Source organism: Perissodus microlepis, chromosome 20 (genome assembly GCF_051167445.1).
Source record: "Perissodus microlepis isolate ML-2025 ecotype Zambia chromosome 20, ASM5116744v1, whole genome shotgun sequence".
In the NCBI taxonomy this organism is placed as follows: Eukaryota; Metazoa; Chordata; class Actinopteri; order Cichliformes; family Cichlidae; genus Perissodus; species Perissodus microlepis.
In genome coordinates, this window is record NC_140480.1 from 21379496 (window position 1) to 21386855 (window position 7360).

A 7360-nucleotide genomic window follows, 5' to 3' on the forward strand; every position below is an offset into this window, starting at 1 on the left:
TGTCTCTACAGTCGTCCTGGTGCACTTATCTGCCTAGAGTACTGAGTGGCTTGTTGATGGGGAGTTTTAAACCTTACAATTGACCACAGTCATCCACAGACCTTATGACATGTATTTGATACATGTAGAAAAAAATGAATTCTCATCGCCTACTATGATCACATACATACTGTGAGAAGACTGTATTTTTAATCAACCACATGAACAAAACAAAAACAATTCTCTAAAATCCATCAGGTACAGGCCAGACCTTTGCAGTTGAACTTTAAACTATTTCAGTTTAGGTAGATCCAAACACAATGTGAGAAAAGCTTTTTAACATGTTTAAATTGTGTTTATGATCTTAAGCTGAAGGTAACTGACTTTTTTTAGGCTCATGAAGACATTTCACTTATTATTCGAGGGTATTTAACCTCCAGCAATGTGGCCACCTTGGAGTTTGAAGGTTGTTGACACATCCTGCCACCACCGAGTAATTATGGTCAAATGAGTCAAAGTGTGAGTGGAGATTTAATATCTCAAGACTGCATTATAGACTGCACTGATGGTTGGTGTCAAAGCTCCCACCTGTATTCATTGATGGTCTCTCTGTTTAAAATGTGAGCATTAGTACCCTCAAAGGACTGCCTGTCCTCCTTAAAGTACAAAGGAGAAGTGTCTCTCCATGTTGTGCTATGCATCTGTGGAGTCGATGTTTTGTCTCTCCCTGTTTTGCGAGTTTCATGCCTTATTAAAGTAGAGTCAACTCAGGTGTGCATGACTATCCTGGGCTGGATCACTGAGAACCTGAAGATGGAAATAGTGACAAATAAATGAGGAGCAATAAATTAAGTTAGAGGATAGAGGATGTGGTTTTATAAAGGCCTTGTGGCGTGGTCCCGTGTCCAAATTCCTATAAAACCTTGTGCAAATATACTTTTTCTGTTATGTATTGAATGACAAGAGTATTGTATTGGTGCATGTTATATTCCCATTCCAAACATTTTTATTATAGCAGGTAACTAGCACACTATCACCTCGTAACGTGTGACCAACTATTCATTTCATACTAATTTACCCCAGGGGGTGTATATTTCACAAAGCATGGAAAATGCCACCGAAGGTCTGTGATAAGAGCTCACAGTATGGAGTTATAATGGAGCCACCTGACTTTCTTAGCACCTGACTCATTGTAAGTCACATCACTCCTCATAGTATTTTAGTCAGGCAGCACCCTGCACTCACGGTCAATTACAATCCCTCTGCTGCTTTATGGGGTGTTGTTTGGTAGGAATGCAACGGGTGTATATGTTCAAGGGCAAGTTTGTGTAGAGTAAATGACACCAATCTCCACCCATCCCCTCCAAACCTGTTTTCCTTGATCATTTATCCACAGATGACTCAATAAAGTCCCTTACTGATTTCACTGAGCAAAGTAACAACTTTCAAACAAACAAAAAACAAAACAGAAAAAAACAACCTGTCCTCGAAAGAAACACAAAGGTAATCCTGTTTAACTTGTTGTAAACACTCCTGTCATGTCAAACACATCAGCAGACCAAAAACATATTAATTAATTCAATTATTATAAAAATTAAATATTTAAAATGAAAGGCAATTCTAGAAAAGAGGTGATAAATGCGTAAAATGCATGAATATTGCTGGTTTGTTTATAAAATCTGCCTAAATAACAAAAGATATGACAGTACTTTAAGCACTTCCTGATATGCCTGAGCGCATTCAAGCATTCTTCATAGAATATTTGCATTAACAGGGCAATTTGTATACAGTGTGGTCGTTAAGAAAAGCTGTAGGCTTGAAATGGCATATGCAGTTCTATTTCCTTGTTGCCTTTTCAACAAGTACCTATTATTTTTTGCAGTAGCATGGGGTCATGACACACACAGGAATTACCATCAATGGCTTAAAAAAAATTCCTGAGCACCTTTATATTAACATTAACCTGCTGGGGGTGCTTAATGTTCATATGGCTGATACAGACTTAATTTTGATGTGTTTACACAAGAGTGTGTTGAAAAAAAAAGAGGAAAGAAGAATCCAATATCTATACATTTTCAATGCTAAACCGTGCTGAGGGGATCAGGGTAGGTGGCATTTTCTCTCTTGTCAATACACAGAACCCCACAGGCTCTCAAACACAGTGTCTGCAATAAAAAAATAAAAAAATAAAAAGGGGTGGTGGGTCTATAATTCGCTAAGCAAGATTGCATATTTTGAAAGACCTCATGGGGGATGTCCATGTATTGAAAAGTTTCAGCAAATATGCCCTTGGTTAGATCAGCACCCTGGACAGCAGCCAAGCAAACCTCTTGGTTTAGTGAAGCAACATCGACATGCAACATCTGCACAGAGATGCAGTTAGGAGTGTCTCGCTGGCATCTGGGTAGTTTTGCTGTCCTGACCTGGTCAATAGTGCTTCTTTTTCTGCTATCAAATGCTCGCTCAAAAACTGTCAAACACTCTAATGTATGTTAATGCGTCCTCCTTTCCATCATCTCTGCTTCACTTTGTTCTGCTGCATATAGAAACACAAGTGGCAGCTTTGGCCTATTTAAACTGCTGTAGCGATAAGAGGTGCAGCTGTGGAGCTGTGTCTGTTATTAAACATCTATTACAAAATGCTAAAGGAGTTGTTTAACCAGTAGAGACAACTCGATCCCCTTAATTCTGAATAATAAAGGTATTAAACTGGAAAATCGAAAGAATTTTAAGTTGGGGATTTGTGCTGTTGATTTGAGCAGACTGGCTGGTTTCATAAATTCCTTCTCGACACCTTCTTACAAAACAGCCGCAGGTGTTATCCCTTTAGAGGTGTGCAGTTGTTTTTACATATGTTTTCACTCTTCTTTTTCCCAACAGGGAAGTGTTACATGTGTCCTTAACAGGCAACATACTGTTTAACATTTAGATGAATTGCATGGACCCATGACCTCGATTCAGTATCAAGTTCCTTTTATTTAGGAGCAGAACAGTAAGGCTGCAATTTAATACTGACAATAAAAGTACAACCTTAATGCAAAGTTACACCCTTGATTTATTGTTCTGAAAAAGAACAGCTTCATCTAAAGGATGTCAGCTGTGAGCATGACCATGAGCTTATGTGACACTGTGGCCTTCAGAGGAAAAAACACATTTCTCTCACATTCTCTGCTTCGCTCTCATTATTATTGTGCTTTTCCTTTATTCCTCATTCTGTCACTCTTCATTTCACTCTTTGCCACCTCTGCTTCCTACTGACTCACACACAGTAGCCCTGTCATGATGCACACTATAGCACTTTGCCATCGTGTTAGATAAAGGGGCATTTTGTTGATGATGCACATTCCAAGGTTGTTTTACCACTTGGGGTGCTTGTCAGAGAACATTTAAAATATACAGCCAGGGCTTTGTGTTGAAAAAAATGGCTGCTAATTTATTATCTAGTGTACGTATTTACACATAAATCCTGCTTTATGCTTTGGAGGTGAATCCCCAGAAAATTTAAACCCTATCTAAAGGGTAATGAAAATTTCACATAGATAATAAATGCGTAAATACAGGTTTTTGCTCAGTTGTCAGTTGCAGACATTGAGCTGCTTTATTTATGTGCACCTGGCTTAGATGGAGGTCACTGACCTTATGAATGCCCTTGCCTGCCAGTATTTGATAAAACTAATCTATCCATGATGAGACTTACTCATGCTCGTCAGCGGGCTGTACTTTTCCAGCTGACGATTCCAGTTAGAACTCCTCAAAAAAAGAAAAAAACAGACACAACGTTACCCATTTCACACTGGTCCAAAGTCTAAAGTCTGATCTTTTTTGTAAGCCAGAAATTCTAAGTTTATGGGTTAGGGTGTTCTATGAAGGTGTCATTTATAATGTAGCAGAACGAATGTCTATGATATTCAGTCACGACCACCTTGGTTTGCAGTGTCCATCCTACGTATGTCACAAAAACAGCTCCAACATTCCGAAGAATGGGCTCCAAAAGGGTGGAGCTGAAGGATGCCCATCTTTCAACAACTTGATGCTGGCTCGTGTTGTGTCCCTTCTTTGGACCATTGTTGATTGATACTCATCACTATCTAGCCTTAATGTTTCAGAGATGCACAAATTAAGTTAACCGACCATAAAAACGTGACCTTTTTCCAAAACTGGTCAGTCTTCACTCCTGCCAAACATCAAATCGGCTATCCCAAACAAAAGTTTTGGTACTTTAACATATCAAAATTGAAGCAGTAGAACTTATCATTGGCTTTATGATAATAATGGTTAATGTAGCCTCAAATCTACAAATGTAGTTTCTAGGTCTTGGTGACTACTTCTCATACTTCTTTGTAAATTCATTGGATGCTGACATTGCAAACCTACTGCAATGTCAGCATCCAAACATAGTAGCTGTGTAACTGTGTATAGCTGTGTGAGCAGTGGGCACATCTGTAAGCTAAATAGCTTAATGTTATAATATTCACTACTTGATCTATACCTATTTGTCTTTAGAAAAATGCAACCAATTATTTATTAAGAGCTACTGAACACACTTCCCTTAAATCTTGGCCACTGGCAGGCTTTCAGGAGCTGATCTGACTAAGGCTTAATGTTGTGGGAATTTTTTTTCTTCCTGCGTTGAATAAGTAATGTGTAGGATGTTAATTAAGTGTAAAAAGTCAGAGGTAATATATTTAAATTCCTGCAAAAATATGCACAGAGACGATCATTAATTCCACAATATTCAGGTTTTACTCCCACTCCACTATGCTTTTGGCATGACTACATTATAAAAAGGTGAAAACCTGCAGTAAATGCTGGGGTCAGCCCCACAAAGGAGCTGTTGAGGGTTGTCAGTCTTCGGTGATGCATCACACCCTCTGTGGTGAACATGAGTTGTGACCTTCATACCTTCCAGGGTTGTTCTGATAAATCTGATTGATATGTTTTTGTTACTTGCATTATGAGTTACTGAAACAACATAAATTTGCTTTCACATTATATGTTCAGCTCCGAGCTGTTGCTTTTGACAAATCAGTTCTTTTTCTTCTCCTTTAGTTTCTTGAAGGCAGTTTTAGGTGCATTTTGCACTGGGTAATGGATTAAGAAAAGTGCTCAGTGCTGAAGCCTTCCAAATCCACTCTGAATTCTGAGTGAATTTGCTTCCTAATTCAGAATACCTTTAGCTTGATAATATGTCTCATTATTTATGTGCGTCTGCGGTTTTGAAGAACTCTAAGCCTGTCAGTTGTGTCTAACCCTTGTTAACAGTGTTTATCCTAAAATGTCGGCTGCTGGTATGTGCAGCTTGGCTTCACCCAGAAGTGAAGCATTGTGATGTTGCTCACACACCAATCTAATGTCACAAACTAGTAGCTGAGGTGCTGGTAGCTGACACACAGGAATTGGTGGTCACTGTGGCAACTGAGCAAACTACTGGTTTCCCTAATACACACATTAGTAACACTGGGGAGCCTTGTCAAGAAGAAGGCTTCTGGTTAATGTCAGTTCATAATAGTTCATAACTGAGCCCGTTTAATGCTGCTAGATGCAGTAGATGTTTCCAAACTACTGATTTTGCATACGTGCTTAGATTCCATTAGGGGATGGATGGCTGATAACTTTCTTCAGCTAAATGAGGAGAAAACTGAAGTCCTTTTTTGTTCTCTCAAAAAATTGGTACCTTTGGTTATGGAAAACTTAGGCCCTCTTGCTACTTTTGTCAAACCTTCTATCAGGAACCTTGGTGTAACTTTTGACTCAGCTCTGACTTTGGACACTCATGCTGATTTTTTGGTTCACTCCTGTTTTTATCATTTAAAAAATATTGCTAAGCTGAGTCCCATTGTTTCACGCTCAGAACTAGAAATGGTCATCCATGCATTTGTCTCATCTCGTATGGATTATTGCAATTCTTTGTTCACTTGTTTAAGTAAAGCCTCTGTGGATCATTTGCAAGTTGTTCAGAATGCTGCTACAAAGCTTCTGACCAAATCTTCTAAATACTCCCACGTTACACCCCTGCTGATCCAGTTGCACTGGCTCCCCATGAAATTCAGAATCCACTTCTACATCCCCAGCAGGTCCCTGAGGTCATGTGATCAGGGCTTGCTGGTCGTCCAACATACGAGGCTGAAAACGAAAGGCGGTAGAGCGTTTGTAACTGTGGCCCCCAGACTCTGGAACTCCCTTCCTTTAAGCCTGAGATCTGTGGACTCAGTGGTTTCATTTAAAAAACAGCTAAAAACCCATCTTTTTAAACTTGCTTTTGGTTGATTTCTGTTTTTATGTTTTAGCTTTTCTGTGAAGCACTTTGTGATTTTTCTCTTGAAAGGTGCTATACAAATAAAATGTTACTTTACTTACTTTACTATCTGTATATAAATAATGGATATGCAGTCTCAGTAAGAAAAAAGAACACCCTCTAAGGTTTTACATATCAGGACATAGTAAAAAATAATCTGGTCCTACCTTGTAAATGTTAAATGCAAGATCTACAAGTTTCTATATAGCTTGATTATGTAGCGTGCAAAGAAGATGAATAAATATACATGTATGTATATATATATATATATATATATATATATATATATATATATATATATATATATATATATATATATATATATGGATATATATATATATATATATATATGGATAGATAGATAGATAGATAGATAGATAGATAGATAGATAGATAGATAGATAGATAGATAGATAGATAGATAGATAAATCACTGTGCATGTCTACATCATTCCATTGTTAAGTGTTTATAAACAGACAAGTTTTTGTCATCTGACTATATACAGTAGCATCTCAAAGATATTCCGAATAACAAGCTAAATTAAGCATACATATCTGTGCCATACATGAGCAAAGCAAAAAAGTGCTGCAGGCTAGTAAAAGAATAATAACAAATGAGCACTAAAGTGACACAGAGCTGAGTGAATGAAAAAAAAGAAACATACAGTTGAATTAAATGAAAATCCGACAAACTCCTAACTCCATCACTGGAATAAATAGTGTTTATGACAAAATAATGGCTTATCCTCAAAAAGTGATGTTCAGGTGAGTGACAGGTAGGTGTTTCAGTGCTGTGCAGAACACACTGGGCGTAACTATTGATGTTACAGGATGTCTAATGAAATGTCAATAAGGTTAGCCACAATAAGCCTCTAAATCTTGTGATCTAATTACCACGAAGTCCGTATGTGTATTATTGATTACTCTCATTGCTGCCATTGACTTTACGTCTCTTTGTGCTGAGTGGTCAATTCAGCCAGTGAATAAACACTTCAAGCTTTCTCTCTTCTGTTATCAAGCGAGCACACATTTGAGAAACAGATCATTACTTTGCACAGGCTAACAGTGCAGTTGTTAATTCATTAA